We start from the raw sequence: 25,270 nt of genomic DNA, 5'->3' as shown, positions 1-25,270 counted from the left end.
TGACTGTGATCAACCACAAAAAAAGTTCCAAAGCTTATTCCGTCAAAGCAAATTTCTCATCATACCTGCCAAGTTTAATCTTACTGAGATAGTAACTTGTAAACTCCATTTCTAAATTTGCTGGAACCACTAGTGTGACTCTCAGTATTTACGCTGGCTTAAATACAGCTAATTGGTCCTACGTAACAAACCTGCACGTCCTGAACATGTATCCTGGAACTTTATATATATGTAGCAACAGTATATAGATGTATATATATATATATATATATATATATATATATACACACACGCATATATATGTATAAATTTTATATTTATATATAAACCTTATATATAAATATAGAGTTAGTTATATAGTTATATAATTATATATAACTACCTATATATATAGTAATTTAATGCATTTTTCAGATATCAATACAATGATCATTTAAGAAGCCTTCTTTGACTTCGCTGAATTAATATTCCTATCTACTACTGTTATATATATAGTTGAAGCCTATGCCCATAGCTGACAGCAGTTGTAATTGTACTAGCCAACTGCCTCCCAAGTTCAAAACTCAGCATCAGATTAACCCTATATTTTTGAAAAATAAAAATAAAATAATGAGGTACAGAGAATTTAGACATCTCCATGTGTCCATGTTGCTTCTAGCCCTTCAGCGGATATCATATCTATAGCTTTCTGATGGAAATCTAGAAGGGAAGAATTATAATATAGAATACATATATTATACTATTTGAAAGAGTTTTCCTTGAAGTTTCAAGACATGGAAACAAATATGCCTTTCCCATGTGGCCTGTGAACTAGACTCTTGCTATTCAAGGCACGATTCATGGAACATCAGTAGCAGCATCATGTGGGACCTGTTAGGAATGCAGAATTTCAGTTCCTATCCCACACATACAAAATTAGATTTTGCTTTTATCAAAATCCCCAGATAATTCATATACGTACAATGAATGTTGAAAAGCAGTGGTCTAGGAAACCTTCCTCAAATATATAAATTACATTGCTTATGAGTTTCTTAGAAATGTGTGTTAACTATGCATTTATTTCAATGAATTTAAGAGTTATAGCTGCATATTCATTTCTAGGTAAAAACATTAAGTTCAGTTCAGTAAGATAATTCAAATGTTTTACTAAGCAAAACCCAAGACATCTTCAAGCTAAGCATTACTAACATTAAATTTTAAACACAAATGTATTTCAAAGAGATTTAATCTATATATTTTGAGCTAATTCACACTTAAATTTTTAAAGCACACTTTGATGTCTACACAATTTCAAGAGCTCTCTCTGTGTGTGTGTGTGTGTGTGTGTGTGTGTGTGTGTCTTTGTTCATACCAGGAACTTTAGAATATTATGCATGAATCCTGAAATTTAAAACTAAAGTTTTAAAATGTATTTAACTTAGAAAACGATGATTTACAATTCCAGTCAAAATTAACATTACTTAAAATAATTTATTGCACCAAAGCTCCAAGATAAAGAAAAATCCATTTAAAGCAATCAATTTGCTAGTTTTAAATCTATGCAGCAAAATATAGTGATAGGCTTTGATTATGCAATTTTAAGTAAAATGTTAAAGCTACAGTGACATATGTGGGTGAATACTTAATTTTTTTCCCTCATATTACCTCTCAAGTAATTTGCAAATATTAAGGCTAAAAATGGGATCTTCTTCATAGGTATGTCATTTAGATGTAGGCGAAAGATTGATAGTAACATCCTTAAAAAAAGATCCAAAAAAGTGCAGTAACTGCCAAATACCTGAGCAAAAAGTGGAGAAAAGAAAGGAAGAGACAATTAGTGGGGTGTAGGAAGTCTGAAAGGAGGCATAAATTATATAATCAGATCTATCATATTTCTCATAAAATGAGTAAGAGAGTTATATTAGCTTCCTTCGTAAATGAGTCAGGAATTGTCCAGGCCAGGCACATACTCATTTGTCTCCCTTTCACTAACATATTTGCCTTCCTTCTTCTTAAATCAAATGAATGATCAATATGATGTAGCTATGGGGATATTGACTTGGTTCTCTTATGGTCTCAGAGAATTAGCCTTACTGATATTTTGGTTGTATATAATTCTTACTGAAACGAATACTACCGAAGATAATAATCTATCATATAATTTTAAGGGCATGATAATTCAATGAAAAACAGATTTAATGAGAATTGCTACTTCTCTAAATTACCAATATACTCTCCTGATTTGTTTAAAGTTCATTGTGCAAATAAAACAAAAAAGAATTTAATCTATTCTTTATTCTATGCTCAAAAGTTAACCAGAAGATGTGAACCAGACTAGAATATGTCAACTGTCTTCTGCAAGCATGGCCAGCTTGAAGGTCTGTAGCGGACGGATCTTACTTGGCTTTGTTTCATTCATTTCCTATCCTCCCTCTCTTCCATTCTTCCTTCGTTTTTCTTTACTTATTTTTAATAGGGCCAAACATTTAGTGAAAAAATCCAATCAAGAATTTAACCAAAACAAAGAAAATTTTAAGAACCTGATACCAAGAACTCTGCCTCTTCAGTCTCTAGCATGGTGCACTGTCAGGCTCTAGCATCGTGCATTGTGAGGCTCTAGCATCGTGCATTGTGAATGGTGGGGCCTTAACAAATGGCATTTTCCTTGAGGCTTTCGCTTTCACTCTCGCTCTCCCTCCCTCTCTCTCTTTAAACTAGTTCATGCACTTACTGTCTGAATTTCTAATTTCAGGCAATACTGAAGACGGCCCTAATGAGACTGTCCTGAAAAATGGCACCTTGTCCTTGGATTTCTCAAAGAGCCCCTTAAAGTCACACAGAAACAAGAACCAAAACTGGTCTGTGTGAAACCAAGTATTTGGACAATGCTGCAGTTGCTTAAGGTCAGTTTTGACCATGCACCAAGCTAAAGTCTAGGGCCAGGTCCATTAAGCTTAGGTAACAAAACAGGTAGCAAGAATACTAAGTTTAACAAAATGTACTCCCTAAGGGAAAGACAGTTCTTGATTTATGCTGTTTCTGCATATTACAGTTTCTTGCAATCCAGTTAATATTGCCCAAGTGCAATAATAGGACCTTTATGCCCTACTTCTAATCCAAAATCACTAGTCTTTGACCACATTTTTTCCACTCCAATCTATTCAACTCCTGGGAATATGAGAGTAGAAGCCAAACTTTCTAAAATCTTTACCTGTCTCATATACTCAGGTATTTCACATTGTAGCCCCCAAGAGTCCTTATTAGTCCTAGGACCTGTCTAATGAACTTGGATATTGGCAATCTGCCTGGTAAAATCTGTAGATAAATTAACACTTTGTCCAGTCCTGATCTCCTGATATGGATCACTCCTTTAAACTAATTTACTTATTTCCTGCTGAATAGAACTATGAAATTAGATATAAACCTTAATATGTTTCAGTTCAGGCTACCTTAAAAGAAACTGAAACATTGTAACTATTACTGTTTGGAAATTTTAGTGTATTTGATTTTGAAGAAAAATAATCATCCAAAAGAGCTTGGCTGAGATCTGATGGATTTTTTTTTCTTCTAATCAAACTGCATGTTTAATTGAAAGTAACTTCATACCTTCATTGCAGAACAAACACTCTATTTAGTTTGGGGAGTAAATAAATTTTTATAGGTATTAGAAGATAAATAATAACTCTTTGTTAGGAAAACAACTTAAATTACTGATTGAGTTTGAAACAGAGGTTGTAAAGTTACTGACTTTTCACTATATATCCTAATGAAACTTTGATGTGTATACTATGAGCATGCATGTAGTATTTAAAAAAAAAAAATAAAACATTAGCATTTTTAAATGGCCAAATCTAACCTCCAAGGTAGAAATGATATTTTATTTAAATATAGAGAAATTACAGACAAGTATTACTATAGAATTTTTCTTGGCTATATTAAGCCAGTTTTCTTAAACCATTTTCAATGGCAATAAGATGTTGGAGAATTAAATGAAAATTACATATCAATAGATTCAGCAATTCTTTCTACAAAAGATAATAGGAAGGAGTAGGAGGAAATGAAGAAACAGGCATCATTTTATCTTGAGAAAATGCAGTATCTTTTTCTTCCTTTACTTTCAAAAAGCACAAAAAAGCAGCTTGCAGTGAAAGGGTTTGAAGAGGCTAAGAAGGTGTGTTGTTGTACATAATCCGACAGCACAGTGTGAGGGATTAAATTACCAGTGCTACAAACAAACTGTACGGAAACAAAACAAAACAGAAAAACAAACAACAAATATACACATTATAAACAGACATGCAGCTACTTAGAACTTTGATGCAAAAAAATGTTAAATGTTGAAAACAAAATAAAAATATTTTTTTAATTTAAAAAAGAAACATGTTTATTTCCATGGCAATGAGCTATATTTATATCAAATAGAAGACTCAGACTTTTCAAAGCAGTCCTAATTGGGTGGCTGTTTGGGACTCAGACTTCTTGAATTCGAATCCAGATTCTGCTTCATACTAGCTAAGCAAACATGGACAGTATATGTATATATAATCACTCTCTTCCTTCTCCATCCCTCCTCAAACTCTTCTTTTTAAAGATTGAGCTTGCAAGACAAAAATACACAAGCACAGACATACACATACATATATGTATATGTATGTATGTATAAATATAATAGATATGCATATATTGTGCATACTAGATATATATGTATATATTATACACATATGATATATAAGGTATGTATTATTAGATATGTGTATATTTTATATATACTACTATATGATACATATATAGTATTTTATTATATATCTAATATGTTTTATACATCTAATGTATATTATATATGCATACACATCTAATACATAACATATATACATATGTATATATTATATATGCACATTATATATATTATATATAATGTCATGCCAGTAAAAAATTAAATCACATAATTATATTTATATTGGCAGCCTTGCATAAATACCACATTAACCCACAAGCTTTTTTTTTTTCTTTTCCAGAATTAACATGCAAAAAATAAAGGGCAAGAAGTTGGGGGATTCCTTGGTTTTAACATTTACTGCTTCAACTTACCTTTTTGAAGTAACGTCCATTTAACAAATCTCCAGCTACCTCAACACAATTAAAACTCATAATCACTAATCAAAAATTAACATAGTTAGTGTGAGAACATCACACAACACAGCAGACCTCTCTAGGAGCATCACCCGCAGAGCTGTTAATGAACAAGCATCGGAGAACATGCCTTGACCTTGTTTCTCTAGATAGAGGGGAAAGAGTACAACACAAAGAGGACAAGAGTAGAAGTTAGCCAAGCCAAGCTAGATTTAGAAAAGTTATACATAAATGCGACTTTCCGAGAAATAGTGAATGATGCAATGACCATGTCAGGGAAACTATATTCATCATTTAAATAGCCAAAAAAGCCCTAAGAATTCTATCTCATTGAACAAATACAGAGACAATAATAGCCAGTCAGGTATGTGTATGTGTTTCATCCCTCAAACTGTTACAAATATATTATAGCTGCAGGCAAGGCAGTTTAGTGGTTGGGAACTGCAAGCTTGTGTCACTCTAACCCTAATACCTAATACCTGCAGAGAACTCAGATTTCAATGTGTGTTACTAATATAATGCTCTCACAAATTAGACAGTTTAAATTGTTTATATTTTTATTTTTCTTCATGAAAGAAGGCTATGATACTGTTACTCTAATATTTAAATATAAAAAATCTGCATTATAGGAGTTGTAAGTGGAAAAGTAAGCAAGTAAACACTTCAGCATAAAAGATGAAAGAAATTCAGAAGACCAGAATATGTCCACAAATACACTAAATAGGAAGCAATTTTTAAATAACTATATATTGGTGCTGCACAGAATCAATTCTCTGGACATTATTTCTTCGAAGACCTGTTTGGGGGACAGCTAATGTTAAATTACCTCCTCTTAAATATTCCTCACCTGATATAAATTACCATCATCTTAGTTTGGAGAACTGTGCTTTTGTATAAACTATGGATTTTCTTCCTTATGTTCACTCAATACCAATGATAATAGCCAGGAAAATCTATACCATGTGTTTCTGTTAATTAAGCTTCCTCGCTTATAAGCCATTCCAAGAACGGAAGGAAAATATCAATTCAGGAGTCTCCAGATATTATTAATTAATGGTTAAATCCTTTCTATTACTCTGATAAACGTGATTTTTTATTTGAAAGAGCTCCTTTATTTAAGAATTTGTTAACATATAATAGATTCTCCCTTGAAAATAATGATAACCAAACTAAAGCATGAGAATTTCACCAAAATTACTTGTAATTTTTTAGCAAGTTTGAATCAAAATACCATTATCCTAATTCACAAATTGATATATAATTAATTTGCATTATTACTGAGTATTTGGGCATGCTCAAAAGAGAAAAAGGTGATTAGAATTCTGAGTTCTGCCTATTCCTACAGCTAGTATATTTGCTTGGTGGAAAATTGAGCACCAGTGGATATTTGTATTAAATGAAGAGCCACACACTCTTGAGTCACTCTTCCCTTCATTGGGAGTTGTAGTATGGTCCCTGGAGCAACACTGGGAATTTTGACATATTTAGAACAAACACTTGCTGCTTTTTGTGGCCCAGCTTGGTCTGAAGGGACTCAGGCACATTGTGCCCTTGGCTGGTCATAACAAAGCTGAACAACAGATTGGTCTCAAATTTGATCCCTGAGACATTGACTCTCAAAATATTAATTGAATGCCTTCTGTGAACCCAGCTCTCTATATTAGCAAAAGTTGTCTGGTGTGAGTACTCTTTTATAATGCTTCCATGGCAGAACTGAATACCAGGTTCTGGGTCATACTGTGGCCACACATATCAATAAATGTTTGAAAAACTAAAAATAACAAGTTTTGGTTAGACATTTAGAAAGAGAGCATAGATTAGTGGAATGAAATTTCTTTTAAAAGAGTCAGTATGGCTTAGTGGTTAAACAATCTTTGGATTAGACAACCTGGATCCCCAACCTGACTCTGCCACATATAATCTTCAATAATTCAGTGAATATCTCTACACATCACTTTCTTGTGAAGAAGAATAAATCTCCTGTGTATCATACAGGTGGAAAATAAATTAGATGCTATATATGAAACAATTCACAGTGAGGATGAGGCTGGCATATGAGAAGCATGTAATAAACATTAGCCACTATGATTAGGTTCCAAGTAATATGAATTAAGGGATATGGAGAATTAGCACAGACAGAGGAACAAAGGAAAGGCATTCCAGGTGGTGGCCAGAGTATTATTAAAGGCTTAGAATAAAGAAATTCTTTGCATGCCCTTCATCACCCTGTGTGATCTATTTGCTACCCAGCTCTCTAAGGTCCTTTCAAGCCATCTCAACTACCTTCATTGTAATTGAGCTACTTTGGCTTCATTCTGTTGAACACGCTCAGAATATCCTCATCTCCAGACTGTCACACATTCTCTTCAACTTCACCTGTCGAAACCATGTTCATACTTCAGGTTTTTGCTTAATGTCTCTTCTTCTGGAAAGCCTTTGCTGAAACATAAATTAACCCCAAATGCAGTGCCTTCTATTTATTTAAAATCTCACTGCATTCTGAAAAACAAAACCACAATTAGGAACATATCTGTGTAATTTTTAAAAACATTTTGTTTCTTCTACTGAACTGTGAATCCCATGGGCATAAGAACTGTGTCTGTCTTATACACCAGTATAACCTCAGAGCCTAAAATAACATCTGACAGAGTAAACACTCACTGTATACTGCTAATATGTGAATGAATACATAGATGTGTGTGCAATAAGTCTTCAATCTTTTCCAACGTAATTTGGAGACTGGCTTAGGTAAAATAAAGTGTTTAAGTTGTAAAATAATATCATATAAGCTACATAGAATCAATTGACAGAGAGCCTTGATTATTAGTCTAATTAATTAGCTTTTGTAAGAAAAAACGTTTTTTGTCTTTTATTGTTTGTTTATTTGATTCATGTACCTATGTGTAACATTGGTAGTGCAGTTTTATATCTGTCCTCATGTACCTTACCAAATCCTTCCATTCATGAATATATCTTGTTATTCTTTAGAAAGTGGATTCAATGTCTTCACATCAAATATTTTCCCAACCATATGACAATCTCTGCTGAAATTATTGGTATTAAGGTAATTTCCTTTTTTCTCAACACCAGCTGTCCCTCAATGCACATTCAACACTAACATCACACTTATGAAGCAGCTGGGGCTTCTCCAACTCGAAATGACCTAGACTTCATATTTATACCTTATCAAAGGAGATAAATGTAATAATGCTTTTAAAACAAAACCCTATGTGAACCATTTTTTTAGTTTCTTCTTTCTTACATACTTCTATATGTTTTCACTTTATAGGCTCTTGGTTCATAGTAACTAAACACTTATCTATCAAATCTTTGCTGATCCCATCATTTAGCAGGCTCAAGGTTAGCAATAGAGATACAAAAGAAGAAATAAATAATATCTGTTTTTTACAATGTCCACAGGCATATGACAAAAACAGACAATAATATTTTATTAAAATATAATGGCTACACAAAAGTATGAACACTATTTATGAATATCTAGCATCCCTGGGGAAATAGGGGAAAAATTTAAAAGTACTTTGAGAATATAGATGATAGTCCATCATGCTATTTTGCTAAGTATTCTTCTCCCTCTGTCCTCACATATTCTATTTTTTTCTTTTTTACTGATATGGAAACATAGCAGACATTAATTAAATTTTTTTAGTAACTAACAACCAAATCATGTGCATATGTTCTTTTAAGAACACAAAAGCAAAATTAATAAGATTATCTATTTGAGAAACATTATCTGTAAAATTAAACACATATTTTTAAAAAATGATCTTTATTTGTTCTACTATTAATACTTATTGATCAAAAAACAGTTACTCTAAAAAGATCATTTAATATTTTAATCTTTAGAACTTTGAAATGGACAAGAAACATAAAATTGTTTTCATGAAAATGCATCCCAATGCTATTAAATTATGAATAAATTAAAGAATGCATTAAAGCAGATACCTTAATCTTACTCTATAGATAATTATTTCTTTTGTACATATCTTTTAGCACTGTATTTTTTAAGTAAATGTTTTTCACCTTAAATTCATCAAGCTGAGTCTCAAATGATTTAGAATAAAGACAGTCTGAGCACAGACAGGACAGCTGAACAAAAACATAAATTTCCCCAAATGTTATGACCTGGCTTTAGGCAGAGAACAAAGTTATAACAGCCTAAGGCCCCTCATTCAAGAATTATTCTTTGTACAGATAAATTCAAACAGAGAATCCTTCACTTTCCTAATATTCTTGGGAATTCTCATTCTTCTCCCTTCCTCCTGCCAACAGCAGATCTCACTTGCTTCCTAAAATATTCTTCTCACCGATCCATGCCTCATCCACACGAAATTTCCTGGAACTATTACAGCAAGGTAATAGTACCCTTACAGCAAGGGTAAGGTTCTCCATGGTTGAAATGATAATGCTAAAAGATGAATCAAGAGACTAAAAACAAAATCCCTTTACTCTTACTGACCTCAGCTCTTCCATCAGTGGCCTGTTTCTCTGCTTCTCCTTTCATCATCCTGAGCTTGTGAGTGATGTTGAATGCCAGAGACAGAATTTTTAAAAAAGACATTGTTTATTTTTCTTTTTTTTTTATTATTATTGTACTTTAAGTTTTAGGGTACATGTGCACACATGTGCAGGTTTGTTACATATGTATCCATGTGCCATGTTGGTGTGCTGCACCCAGTAACTCGTCATAAACTCATTGCTCAATCTTCTCTTTCTCAAGCCAAAAATCTGAGAAACTGAGGAATAAGGTAGAAGAGGTCTCATTTTATAAATCTGATTGTAAATGCCAAACACTATTTAATTCATTACTTGTTAATTGACAGTATTTAGGCTCACCCAGGGATATTTTAGGTTTATGCTTACTAGGATTATAAGGAGTTTAGAAAAGTGATACTTCTAATGGTTAAGGTGAAGCATACCTATCTTTCCTCTGTTTTATATTTGGTAACTCTTCTAAGAGTAAGGGGATACTTTATTTTAAAATAGTGAGATCTCTAGGTAACAACTGAAATTTGAGCTTTCGTATTTATAAAGGTCATGAATATTTGCCAATTGGTGAATTTAATCAGATTTTAAAGTTAATTGAAAACCTACATTATAGAGGCATAAAATTTAATCAGCACCCTTTTATCTATTTGTCGTATACATTCTTTTAGTCAGTTTCAGATTTTGAATTAGACCAAGTTGTAGACCTTTGTTTCAGTTTTTTGTTTTTAGGTAATTACCAGATATAATTTGAGGAATTTTTTCTATATCCTCCTGATATTTATAAATGTCTTCCTCCAGAGAGTTTCAGATCAGTACCATAAGTATTCAGGACCTCCCTCAAGGCAATGGTAGCTTTGTGGGTTTTAAGGGCCCATAGCTGAACAGGCTTGAATTGACACCTTTGCTATGTCACAACTGTGGCATGGGTGTTTTTCCCTAGATCCCTGAGTATAAAGATTTTTTACTTTTATGTTTATTTTTTGCAACAGAGGTAAAAGGGCCTAAGGCACATTGTCTACTTAGGAGTCTGGCCCTCTACAGGTTACACAGTAATTACTTTTCCTCCACCTGAGCTACTACCAATGGGCCTTCATTCTTTCTCCTGAGCATTCGATAGAATGGGAGTCAGTGCCAGGTTGAGACACAATCAATTATCACAGGGAGAGAGTCATTCCCTTGTGCCTACTATTAGTCACAGTTTATGCTAGACTTGAGACACACAGATATTTCCCAGCCAAGACACACGGACTACAGTCATTTTAGGAGAGTTCTAATTCCATACTACTCTCTTTAAATGTCTATTATCAAAACTTTCAACCTGGGTCAGTTAAATCTTTACACTGTTGGTGGAAATGGAAATTAGTTCAACCATTGTGGAAGACAGTGTGGCAATTCCTTAAGGATCTAGAACCAGAAATATCATTTGACTCAGCAATCTCATTACTGGGTATATGCCCAAAGGATTGTAAATCATTCTACTATAAGACATATGCACATGTTTTATTGTGGCACTATTTACAATAGCAAAAACATGGAATTCAACCCAAATGCCCATCAATGATAGACTGGATAAACAAAATATGGTACATATACACCATGGAATACTATGCAGCCATAAAAAGAAATGAGATCATGTCCTTTGTAGGGACACGGATGAAGCTGGAAACTATCATATTTAGCAAATGAACACAGGAACAGAAAACCAAACACCACATGTTCTTACTCATAAGCAGGGGTCGAACAATGAGAACACACGGACACAGGGAGGGGACCAACACACACCAGGGTCAGATGGGGGGTGGGGAGTGAGGGGAGGGAGAGCATTAGGACAAATAGCTAATGCACATGGGTCTTAAAACCTAGATAAGGGTTGATAGGTATAGCAAACTACCACGGCACATGTATACCTATGTAGTAAACCTACACGTTCTGTAATTGTATCCCAGAACTTGAAGTAAAATTTTTTTAAAAAAATTAAAAATGTTGAAAAAATGTTAACTTGGAAATAACCAAAAATACAAACAAACAAACAAACAAACAAAAATCTATAAGAATAACTTATGCACAGAACAGCAGGGCTCAAAGCTAACACTAGCCAGCAGCCAACAGCTCCATGTGCACGCTTGCCAGCAGGCAACAAAACCAATTAGCAAGCACTAGAAGAAAGACAACCCCCTTACACATTCCAGCAATACCGGCCATTGTTTGGACATCCTTCTCACACCCCACAGAAGTTGGGTGGATCTCCACACACTTAACCTTTGATTAAGGTTTGTGACTGACTATGCCACATCTACGTCTACATCAACAGGTTATGAAACACTTTATAACTAACATAAAGAAGCTTTCTACAACAGGCAGGGCAACCTCCCACACAGGTCCAAAAACAGTGTCTTAAGAAAGCAGAGAAAGGAGATTGGCTTGACTTTTATTATGATTAGTAGATGGGTCTAGGGTAAGGGTTCTCATGAATGAGATGGGGCTTGCATGGCTTGAAATTCCTGCCCTTGCCAAGGAAGAGAGCACCCAGTCTTTCTGATTGGCTTGATCAACTGTGAAGTATAGGAGAAAGGAGAGTGGTAGGGCTTGAACACTATCAGCACTTAGGCATCAAAAATGAAGTCAGAGTCTTTATTAACATTTCAAGTGAATTTCCTACTTCAAAGTCTTTGAAACTACTAGTTCCTTTCCCATGAGTTATCCTTCAACCGATCAAAATGTAACAAGATGTTGATGATTTCTTCCACTGTTCTAAAATCATGGCTTAAGCTGATGCTGTAGAGCCTTAAGTACTTCATGAGAGAGATGCAAACCATCAAAATAATTGAGAGGTACAAGTCAGGGAATGGACTGTGTCATCTCTACTCACCTCATTGATTACTGTGGGATGAAGATAAGAAAACAAGGCTAGTTGACATTTCAGAGAGTTCCCTGTCCATGGAAAGTGAGCCGTCACTTAGAAGACATGGAAGGGGGCTCTGTGAGATTCCTCTGTAAAGATTGGTAGAAGAAAAAAATAATTCTTATTCTTTGTTTTTATGCATCTGCTTAGAAAGAGGATTTAATAATATGCTCCTGTGCTAAATAGAAAAATAAAAAGGAGAATTTGGAGAACAGAGGGAGATAGCTGCAAGACATAAAGGGAGCTAGAATCACCTCCTTTAAGTGAATAAGAGAAGCATTCTGCAGGGATTTATCAGACTCATAGAAGGATAGACAAAACTGAAAGAGAGTTTGGTCATTTCACATACAGATTTGGGGAGTGAAGGGATAAAAGAGATATGGGCATTAGAAGAATACACTACAAAAGTCATCAGCTAAAGGTCAGCTAAGACATGAATCCAAACCAAGATGTTCAAAATGCCTAGAGGAGCGAATAGTTTAATGTGTAGCAAGCAAGTCAAAGTCTTAAATGGAAAAGTCAGATGATTCCAGAAACTAAAATAGACCAAAGAAGTTCTTGAATCTGTTCTTTTTGTGACCTTTTATTTAGGAGAAAATTTCATTAAAAACGGTAGCATCTGAGTATAGCTATGAAAACATAAAACTTACACAAAATTATTCCAAATATATTCACATAACTGGATCCTTCTCAGGCTTCAGCTCTCGGGCTATGTGTTTTGTCTCTATAGGGTTATCTCTGACCACTGAAATTAAGTGTTTTGTACCTGCCGTCATGGGTAGTTGAGTTGAGAAGGTGTAATACACAAATAGATTCTGAAACTACTGGCTTTCTCTCTTTTATACACCTGTGTACACATGCACATGCACAGGTGCACACACACACACACGCATACACACAGTTGCATATAGTTATCCAAATATGTGTATTATAGGAGATGTGATCATCCTCAACCATGGGGTGTTTATACAGTAAGAAAAGTAGAAATCTACAGTCTGAATGAACATTGAGAAAAATCAACATTTGTTAAGAACTTCTCATAGAGAAATGAGAGGAAGCAGAGTTAAAAAGTTACAAGTTGAATCAGAATAAGATAGAGTCAAGTTCAAAGAAAAGTGAAGAATCCAGAGTGTCAAATCCAGCAAAAAGTTCTTCTGAGATAAATACTAAGACATTCCATTGCATGTAGCATTTCACAGATTTAATTATCTAACAAGAGACATTTGATTAAAAATTTGAAATAAGGAGTTTGACTAGTAAATGGGAGTGGAAAAATGTTGTTGAATACCAATCAGGAGGATGTATGAATGTCCTATACATGGGAAGAAATTTTAAGCTATATATCAATAGAAACTTAAACAAGTGAAAGATACTTTCTCTATCCAAGCTTTTAAAGCTCTCAGGTGAAAAATGTCATGTTAGCAAAATATTTCATTAGAAAAATTGGATATGGGTTTGGCTCTGTGTCTCCACCCAAATCTTATATCAAATTGTAACTCCCCATGCTGGGGGAAGGACCTGGTGGGAGGTGATTGGATCATGGGGGTAGACTTCCCCCTTCCTATTCTCATGATACTGAGCTCGCTCACATGAGATCTGGTGGTTTAAAAGTGTGTAGCACCTCCCGCTTTGCGCTCTCTCTCTCTCTGCCACCTGAAGAAGTGCTTACTTCCCTTTCACCTTCTGCCATGATGGCACGTTTCCGGAGGCCTCCCAGCCATGCTTCCCATATGGCCTTCAGAAGTATGAGTCAATTAAACCTCTTTTCTTCATAAATTACCCAGTCTCAGGTAGTTCTTTGTAGCAGTGTGAGAAAGGACTAATACAGGTATCTGTTGCATAATTTCCACAAAAGATAATTTTTGACTGTTTTGCAACTTTTGACATCATCCATTGATAGTAACTCCAAGAAAGCTAATAATGGAATACTGCCTGAGTCATACCCCAGGATTGGGAACTGGCTAGCTGTAGAACTAGTGAAAAGTATTTGTTTTCTCTGGATCTCAGTTTATGGATTAGGTTTTTATTAAAATTCTAGATTTTATATTTTATTATACTCACAGGTCCAAAAATAATTCCTATTCCTACACAGTGTAGGGAAGCTAGACTGCCTTTACTTATATTCCTGCTCTACCATATAGAACCTATGCAACTTTGGGCAATTGGCTTATGTTCTTAGTGTCTCAGTTTCCTCATTAAGTAAATGGAGAAAATTATAATAATAGTCACTTCATAATGTTATGAGAATAAATATTATATGTAAAGGCTTTCACAGAGTGCCTAGCCTAAGGTAATTGCTCCATAAATTTTATCTATCATTATATTTTAATAACACTCACTTATAGAATACTGTAAAGTATATATAAACATATATACATATGAGCTCTTATCTGTGTGTTTTGTGTATACATATAAAGAAAGATAAACACATCTATAGCCCTATTTAGTGTACGTGAACATATATTTCTTTAAAAATATTTTACAAATTTGTACTTTATAAAGTTATTTTTCATAAAATCTACATGTGTAAATAGGAAGCCCAAAAAGTAGAATTTCTAGTTGTCCAACATTCTCACAAGAGGGGAAAAAGATTATATTCATGACTGGAAAAATACAAGTACTTTTAGACAAATATGTACTGGAAACTATAATCCACTTTCCTTTCCTACCATTGCACTGACAGCATTATGAACCAGAAAATTGTTTGAGCAGCCACAGATAAGGAATTACAAATCTAGAGGTTCAAGAGTCATATAAAGCAGATGTAAGGTTAATTTGCATGGTTTAGTTGCCTCCCATATTTTTTCAATATATTTCAATGGCTTGAGACTCTGAAAAACTGATAGCAAATAAAAAGCTTTCTATGGGCTGCTAGATTTCATGCTGACTCAGCTGTCTGAGGGCAAAGCCAGTTACTATGGCTTGCATTTCCTTATGCAGGAACCAGAACGTATTCATTGTTAAATAGAGCCATTAAATATTTAGGAGAGGGTGAAAAGTTTTATGAATTGAGATAATAACAGTGAAAAACTACCAAGGATATTTTTCTCTTAAACAACAAGAAAACACTTTTCTAAGAGTAACTTGAAAATCTCAAGCATGAAATATGATTTGATTTAATATCCTTTCAATAGTCTTTTTAAATGTTGATTTTTTAGGTTGGTGTATAAGAAAAAAAAAAAAAAAACCTCTGATATAAAGCTAAATTTTCTCTTCAGAGGAATAAAAGAACCAATATGGTCTCCTGAACAAAGAACTAACTGAAGAATTGAGATTCTATTTTCGGCTTCACCAGTGACTTGCTCAGTGACCTTGGACATATCACTTAAATGGCTTTGTGCCTCAAGGTTCCCAGCTGTAATATAGAGATTATAATGCCTGCCCCTACTTCATGGGACTGTAGAACTATTTCAGTTGAGTTTGTTAAAAACTCCAAAAGCTTTGGAAACAATCAGAAATAACTGTGAAATTCAAAGTTGTATTTTATTAATTTCTTTTTACTATTTGCTTTTGTTTTCTTGTAGTCTTCTATAATCCTTTTCCTACTAAAATAAATCACTGTGATAAAATTACTAGATGTAGATTTTCATTAGATATTAAAAAACATTTCTAACAATGAAGTAAAATTAAGAATACACTTCTGAGATCAATTGATATAATTTCTACTCTTCAGTATATTTAAAACTCATGATTCAAAAGGTAATAATATTGTGATCATGTAACATAGAACTGCTAACTAAATTTGTAATTGACAGTTTTTGTCTAATTCTGGGTCTCCTCACAATTTCTCTCTATGATTTCATTCAATCAATATTGTCTTCTAAGGTCTTTATAAATGCACTGTATTTTATCTCCAAATCCAGGAAACCCATCAATGTTGCTCCCAAATGCCATCTCTTCTAGATTCCTCTGCATAGCAATTTGCATAAAAAAGTAAAAAATTGTGTTCTCAAAAAAAAAAAAAATTTTTCCTCCACCACGAGTTTCTGCATAGTTGGAGAACTTTAAGTAAAAGAGACATCTTTTAACTTTTTGTACCCTTTGGCAATGTTTTTTTCTATTTTTGAACCATACACATTTATTAGTTTTTCAAAATTAATTAAATATTATTTTTTCAAAGTTGTTCTTCTTCAACTCCAAGTTAGAAGTCCCTCCCCCAACCACAGAATTATGTTTTTTGCTCCTCTCTCACAGTGTTTCTTAGAGTCTTGGACTCTATGCCATGAAATCTTGGAATCAAAGAAGACTCAAAATTTTTCACCTACAAATTGGAGGAGGCTCAGTCATCCTTTCTCCTGTCATATCACTTTAGTGTATCTTCCACAGCGTTTCCAGAATGAATTTTCTAAAATAAGAATATATGTACAATCAACTCTCCTTCTCTGCTCAAAACAATCTGATCGTATCTCCTTTATTCCTAGACAAAAGTTTAATGTGGCACACTCATCATCTATGATCTTGCACTTTAATACATTTCAGATCTCTTACAACCCTCAATATATACCATACTCATTTCTGCTTCTCTGTCTTTCTATATAATATTCTCTCTGGCTAGATTGACCTTTATCATATATTCATGTGGCTAACAAATTCCTATTTCACACTCAGTTAAAAAACATTTACCATTCTGAAGCCTGCTCTAAAACTTTGCAAAGATCAATGATACCCAATGTGTTCGTGATCATTCAGAGGCATGCAAAGAGTAGCAAAATATTTGAGTTGCCCCACGTACAGGTTCCCTGCCTACGTCAAACAAGGAGACACTCCACCTTGTTGTTTTAGTCACATACTGCAAGAAAATGTTGTTTTTTTCTTTTTCAGTCTATTTGGTGTCACTTTTTTTACACATTGTATACATTAAATATTTACATATTTACATATTGAGTGTATCTATTTTATCTGTATCCAAACATTGGCTTCAGCCATATATTTAAGACCTCTTTCATTTCCACGATAGCACAATTTTTACACACATTTCTAACTTTCTGGTCATTTCAGTTACAAAGTACTTTTTGTTGTTGATATTGCTCTTTAAAAATGACCTCCAAGCATAATGCTAATGTGATGTCTAGTGTTCCCAAGTATAAGAAATCATGATGTACCTTCGTGAGAAAATACGTGTTCGATAAACTGCATTCAGGCATGACTTAGAGTGATACTGGCTGTAGGTTTAATGCTAATGGATGAATTACACATTAAATAAAATGTCCTTAAAAACACACACATAAAACACAGTTATGCACTGATAAGTTAATTAAAATGCCATGATCAGAGGCTTTCAGGAACCTAATTCCGTACTTTCCTTAGGAGCAATGGTTCTCTGAAAACTCAACGTTTGTGGTACCTTTCTAGAACACAACTACCACAAATAATTAGAACTGACTGTATATATTTTATTTGTATACAAACACTACCTTCAGTCATATTTTTAAAGACCTCTTTCAATTTCCTAATAGTACATATCTTGCACACATTTCTAATTTTCTGGTTACTTCAGTTATAAATAAAAGTGTGGCCAACCTTAAAGCATCAATCAAATGCCTCCATTTAATGGTCACCTCCTTATATCCCCAAAATCTAGCCAGATATCTACCTTAAGAGTGGGAGGAAAGCTGCAGTTCTTTTACTCTTCCTCTTCTCACGAATCTAGGTTCTCTTTATCTCTATTGACAAGGAAGGGAACATGTGATTATGTGGGAGCTGCTGTACTTCTCTCTTCTTTGTCCCTGCTGCTCTTGGTAAGACTAACTGGCCCTTGATACTGTCTCTGAGGCAGCCATCCAAATGCTGGCTGCCTTTTCAAACCCAAACTTGCACTCTGCACTAGAAAACTAACGAACACTTCCTTCAATAACTGCCACATCTTTTTCTTCCTTTACTCATGGCATTATTTCTATTTTGTGTACTTGCCCTTCTATTACCATGGTAATGGTTAATGTTATCCTTAGATTTTTGCTTCTCTCCTTTCTAAAGAAAATTGTAGGATTACTCTGTGCCACATCAGGCATATACGAAGTCTTGTTTTTATTTTTAGAATAAAAACCTCTAAGAAGTGAGGCACAATTTACCATGTCTCCATTCCACAGCCACAACAACCTACATCTCTGCAGACAGTGGAGTTTACATCAGGTTATATTATTCAGGAAAGGCAATATAGAATGAACCTCTGTTTATGGTATCAAAAGTAGAGTGCTGCCTTAAAACGTAAGTTGCATTAGTATCTGCTTTTAAATTCAGCAGACTTTAAAATAAAACTTGAATTAGAAGTTAAAAATTGGTGAAATTTACATTGGTAAAATATCTCCTACAATTATGGTTTTAAATAATTTAGAAGGATCGATTACCTAAGAAACTTTTAGATCTAAAGATTGGAAAACAGAATATTAGTTTCAGAATATTGTTTCAGTTGCTAATAGTTTCTTTAAGAACAGTATTGAAAGAAACAGACAAGCTCAGATAAAAGTAGCCATTTTGCAAGCAGAAATAAAAGAAAAAAGAGAGAGATTTTAGAAATTTAGGGCCTTCAGATGTTGAAAAATTCACTGAACTAAGATCATAAAGCGAAGACATGAAATTTAGAAAACATTTTGATCCACAACAGTAGACGTATACTCAGCCTTGAAGTAATTTCAATTCACCAATAAGATGTCACTAAATGTGAGTTGGGAATAGATGTGCACAATTGGTTCTTGCAAGTAAGTGTAAGCTGGCTCTAATGTCTCAGTCTGCCATCCTCCAGCAGGCTGTCCTGGGCTTGTTCTCATATTGGTGCCATGAGCTCAAGAAAACCGGCAGAAGTATTCAATACCATATAAGGCCTGAATTCAGAACTGACATACTCTCATTTCCTTTGTATTTTATTGCCCGGAGCATGATACAATGACAGCCCAGAATCAATAATGTAGAAAGAACTCTGAATCATGATACAATTCGTTACTAAGTCACATTACAATGAACATGTATTTGCCAAACTTCTGATGAATATTGATTATACTACAAATAAGAAAAGGATTAAGAAAAAATATTAAATGATTGCAGTCATATGTTCTATTTTTAACTTAATGTTTTAACATAAAAATAGGTATTCTAGCAAAGTTGTAAAAGATGAAGGAATTTACACAATTTCATTCCACACATCAATCACTGCCAGCCATTAAATCTATTTAGTTTTGTAATTGTTGTTACATTTGTTAAGTTTCTGAAGGCTGTAATAGACAGCTTTCGCTGTGGTAACAAACAGCTCCCAAATTCAGTGGCATAAAACATGAGTCATCAGAGGCTTTCATGTCTGCAGCTGCTGTTCTGCTCCATGTGTCTATCCCTTTTGGACTGTAGTTAAAGGAATAACTTCCATTTACACCATCCCTGTTATTAGGATGGTAAAAAAAAAAAAAAAAAAAAAGATAGCTGATAGAAACTTGCAGTTATGTTTACTACTCAGATATGTTAATCACACCTGCTTACATCCAAATGGCCAAAAACATCACATGGCTATCTATGTTCAAAATTAATGTGGTACAGACATTTTCTTTTCCTATAATGGGTAAGGCACTATAATTCACATACCAATGGGAAATAATGTATTATCCTTTTATAAAAAGCAAATAATTGGGGTGGTAAAATCTATCAAAGTCTGTAGTCTTGATCTCTTATGCAATTCCAAAAGAAGTTACTCCAAAAGTCTTATCCAATCATTGCATTCAGTTTGAAGTCCAGAATTTTTCTGTCCTCTCTTCAGGTCTGAATATAATTCATATCATCTAGAAATCTATTGTCTAAAATAATACAAATAACAACAATGATATACTAAAAAATGTTACTTTCTCACTATATACTAAGCTACAAGAGTGAAGATATACAGATCAGCCACAGTAAGCATTTATTTTAGGAAAAGGGGAAAAGCTTCTAGTAGTCAATGATTCGTAGAAATTCTGAAACTTATGTAGAACACAGTTTGAAAATCTAAAATGATCATAGGAAATCTTGATTAAGCCATTATTTTCTCCTAAAATAGTCCCCAATTCTGATATATTCATTAGCCATTAGCTCTACTCTCTGAAAAATTCTTCCTTTTTCATGGTCATCCTTGGACACTTCTTAAAAGAGCAATAAAAAGCAATGTCTCCAGGTAAACTGTGTCTATGTGAGCCTGCACTGCCCAGACTTTCCAAACTCCATGCAAATGAATAACTTCACATGCTATAAACATTTACCATTGCTAAGAGGTAGAGAATTCCATGAACCTACTGTTATAATTTCTGAAATAAACATCTTCCAATAGATGTACAAGTGAAGCTCCTGCTTCAGAAACAAGTTTATGCACATGAAGAGTGAAGGAGAGGAGTTATATTCATTTCCCAGTGCTGGCAGAACAAATCACCACAAATGAAGTGGCCTAAACCAACAGAAATGTACTCTTTCACAATTCAGAAGCCAGAAAGCTGAAATTGGTAAGGTTAGTTTTCACTGGAGACTCTAAGAGAAAATCCGTTTCATGTTTCTCTCCTAGCTTCTGGTGGTTGCCAGTGGCTTTGGGGATGGATTGGCTCATAGGTGCATCTCTCTGATCTTTGCCTCTGTCTTCACACAGTGTTCTCCCCTGTGGTCCTGTGTCTTCTTAAAAACACTAGTAATAATGGATTTATGGCCCATTTAGGTGGGCTCTCAATCCAATTTTACTTCATCTTAACATGATTATACCTGCAAAGATCCTGTTTCAAACAAGGTTACCTTCATAGGCTTCAGGTGGATATATGTTTTTGGGAGACAGTACTCAGCCGCCCTCTCACAGGAGGCTTAAGAGAGAATACAGGAGGATTGTAGAAACTAAAGTCAAAGCACAGGCATAGATGTCCTCAGAAAAAGTCCCACAGTAAGAGTCAAATTAGTAATCAAAAGTCTGGAAATTGGTAGTGCCTATCACTTGGTCTATGGATGCAACTTAGAAGTTAGTGGGACTGGAGGCAGAAAGCCTGGAATAACATTTCTCTGCAGAGAAATGAGATAACTAGAGAAGGGTAAGTTGCCATTTAAGATAAGACAGCAAACAAAAATTAAACAGTTATATTGAAAAGACAAAACAGAACAACAAATACTGTCTTATTATTTTAAAAAGTTACATTTTACTATACTAACAAAAGATGGTATTTTTAAATTAAAAATATGTCCATTAACTGCCTAGGAATAAAAATGTCAGATAATTTTCATAAAAATTTACCTTAACAAGAGAATAGAAAATAAGAATTCAAAATTCCAGCTGAGAAAATTTACCACTCCCATCAACATAACCTTTATCTATTAGTGAAACATATTTAAATACATTGATGAAAGAATGTAATCTTAAAGTACGAACTTGTCCATGAAATGGTTAGGAATAGGAAACATCAGACCAACTCCATAAAAAAATTAAAGTAAAACTAGATAAGAAAAATCAAAACATTTGAGGTAATATAATTCTTTGCACAAAGTAATCACAAAGGAGAAGAAAATTGTACCAATCATAAATGAAGAAAATTTAAATACATTCAAAAAACATATGAAAACATGAGAAATAGACTCATATTTGAAAATGTAACAACAGAAATAGCAATATTAAAGTAAATGCAACGATTTTTGACTTAGGCAAGAGAAGAAATTACAGAAAATGAGAAAACAATCTCAGTATAAAGAATAAGTTATAATTTATACCAGAGAGAAGTGATTTGAATACAAATTTATTAAAACAGACCAACAAGCCCATAATTTACAAGAAATTGGGTACTCAGAGGGATCTTAATAGAAATAGCAGTAAAATAAATGCTATTCTTTTCTCACCTAATAAATGTTTAAAGTAAGGCCAAAAGACAAAATCAAACACTTTCTAAGTAAATTATCTGAGCCTCAGAACAAAACTCAAGAATATTTGTAGAAATAAAAAAATCCATGACTCAACAAAGTAAAATTTAAAATGTTTACTAATAGGTCAAAAGTTATCAGCCATGCAGCAGCAGAAAAACACATCCCATAATGAGGAAGAAAAACCAGCAATTGAAACTGATCCAAGACTGACACAGGTATTAGAATGAGCAGTCAATGTCTATAAAATAGTTATTAAAACTATCTTTCATTTTTTCAAATTAGAATAGAGATATTGAAGATATATAAAAATAACCCCAATTAAACTTGTTGGAGAAAAAAATTGAATAGTTGAGATAAAAATTACATTGGATCAGATTAATCTCAGATTAGATATTGCAAATAAACATATATAAACATTAGTTATTGCAAATAAACATTCATGAAATTGAAGACAATTTTTTATTTCTTTATAAAAGCTTCAAAATAAAACAGTGAAAAAAAACTATTAAAAATAGTGAAAGTTTTCTTATAAGCCCTTGACAGGGGAAAAACAGAAGAATGAAAATATAAGTAGGTCATGTGGCAACATCAATTTACCTAACGTATGTAAAGTTTGAAAAAACAAATGAGGCAGAGCAAAGGGGCAAAAAATAAATTTGAAGAAATAATACCTGGAAAATGTACAAAGTCTAAATTATGTATTCCACAGATCTAAAGAGTTCAAAAAACCAAAGTACAAAAACATAAAATAACTATTCAAAATTAAATCTTAATCAAATTGTTCAAAACCAGTATTAAAGGGGAAACCCTAGAAGCCAACAGAGAAAATAGAGTATTTACCAATGTACAGACAGAAGGAAGGCAGCAGATTTCTCATCAGCAACAATGTAAGTAAAATGGCAGTTAAGCAGTTCACTAAAGGTACTGAAAGAGTTGTTAACCTAGAGTTTTATAGCAAGGACAAAATATTTCAAAAACAAAGGCAGAATAAAGTCTTAAATATACATACAAAAGCTCAAATTATTGTCACTATTAGACACACATGAACCAAAATACTAATGTCCAGAGTTCCTGCAGAAAGAAGAAAAATAATACTAAATGAAATATTGATTTACAAAAAGGGAATGAGTGGCACCAGAAATGGTAACTCTATGGATGAATATAAATTTTTTGTTATTGTATAATTCTTTTTAAAAGATAATTACCTATTTAGAAGAGGATTCCAGAAAAATGTTGGAGTAGGAAGCACCAGAAATCTGTGTCCCCACCTGGTCAACAATTGCACTGGCAGAATCAGTTTGCTTTACATATTTCAGAACTCTAGGGTCTATTGAACAATTATAAATTTCAGAAGGCTTGGGTGTAAATTGCAGTTAATTTTGGCTCTTAGCTCAGTATTGATTACTCTTCTCCAAACTCCTAGCTTTATGCCAGCAGCTGTGCATGTGTTTCTTGACAACCCTGCACATAGCTGGGGTGGATGATAAGAATCCTGTCCACCAAACATTAGGAATCTGTGTTTTGTTTACTGCATATAATCACAGATGTGCAGACATGGAGGCAGGCAGAGACTATTGCACTTCCCAGTCGCATTGTTGCAAGTCCTTCACCCTACGCCTGAAGTGACATCCAGTAGACCTCAAGGTTCAGTACCTCCATTCTTCATTTTACTTTTTCCCCTTTTGAGAACCAGATATTAAAGACCAGAACATCCAAAATCAACCACATGTATGAGGAAATTAAGAAGCCATTGTGCACACGCAGCAGATGATGTATGCTCTGAAAACACCTGAGGAGACCTTAAGTTTACACCTTAGGCTTATGCTTACAACAGAGATGACCTACAAAAATCCAAACAAAGCCACCACAACAAAGGACAGAGCAAATCCGGAGGAAGAATGAGAATCTTATTTCCAGAACTATCACATTATTCAAGTCAAATGTCCAATTTTGATTTAAAAAAATTACATGTCTGCCGGGCATGGTGGCTCACGCCTGTAATCCCAGCACTTTGGGAGGCCGAGGCGGGCAGATCACGAGGTCAGGAGATTGAGACTATCCTGGCCAACATAGTGAAACCCTGTCTGTACCAAAATACAAAAAATTAGCCAAGCGTGGTGGCACACGCCTGTAGTCCCAGCTTCTTGGGAGGCTGAGGCAGGGGAATCACTTGAACCCAGGACACAGGGGTTGCAGTGTGCCGAGATCACACCACTGCACTCCAGCCTGGGTGACAGAGTGAGACTCCATCTCAGAAAAAAAAAAAAAAAAAAAAATTACCGGTCATACAAAAAAGAGAAGTATGGCCCTTCAAAGAAAAAAAAAAAAAAAACAAACAAAAAACAAATTGAGGGTGGTGACCTACAATAGGCAGCACACTGGACTGAGGTGGTATGAACATCTTCATACTGAACGAGAGACTGCAATCCTCCCATACACTTGCTCTTTAACGTAGGGGCCTGTTTTTTGAACTTGAAGTTGGTTTCCCACATCGGTTCTTCTCTGGGCCCATCCTGCACCAGAAAAGTAAGCATTTGAAATTCTTTGATGTGCTGGGAGTGCCTTCTGCGATGGCTGGCTTCTTGGAGAGTTGAGCCACAAATCACTTATACAGTACAGAGACTGGATCACATATGCCCAGAGACAGTGCAGCTTCCCCATTGACTGTGGTCACAGGCGCAAAGGCTGAAAAGCATTCAGCGTGTAATGCTTTTGGTATAACCTGATCCAAAAGGCAGTAGTACAAGTGACAGTCCAGGCATTTTTATAAATGAAGAAAAATTTCACAATATCCTCAGGACAGATGTAGGGGGCCACAGATAGCCAAATATCCGCGAGACACTATTCTGCTCCAGCCCCATCTAGGTCTCCTGTATGCTTCTTGCTTTTGTTTTTTCTAGAAGCAAGTTCTCTCAT

At 34.2% G+C, this 25,270-nt stretch overlaps 1 pseudogene; it reads right to left on the bottom strand.

Annotated features, from left to right (window-relative positions):
• Positions 1-625: 625 nt before the first annotated feature.
• LOC116467439 (putative transmembrane protein 183BP) lies at positions 626-25,270 on the bottom strand (annotated as a pseudogene).

This window comes from Hylobates moloch, unplaced genomic scaffold (genome assembly GCF_009828535.3).
Source record: "Hylobates moloch isolate HMO894 unplaced genomic scaffold, HMol_V3 SCAFFOLD_4, whole genome shotgun sequence".
NCBI classification, from domain to species: Eukaryota; Metazoa; Chordata; class Mammalia; order Primates; family Hylobatidae; genus Hylobates; species Hylobates moloch.
The sequence above is the reverse complement of the archived record's forward strand: the minus strand, read 5'-3'. Positions and strand labels throughout refer to the sequence as shown.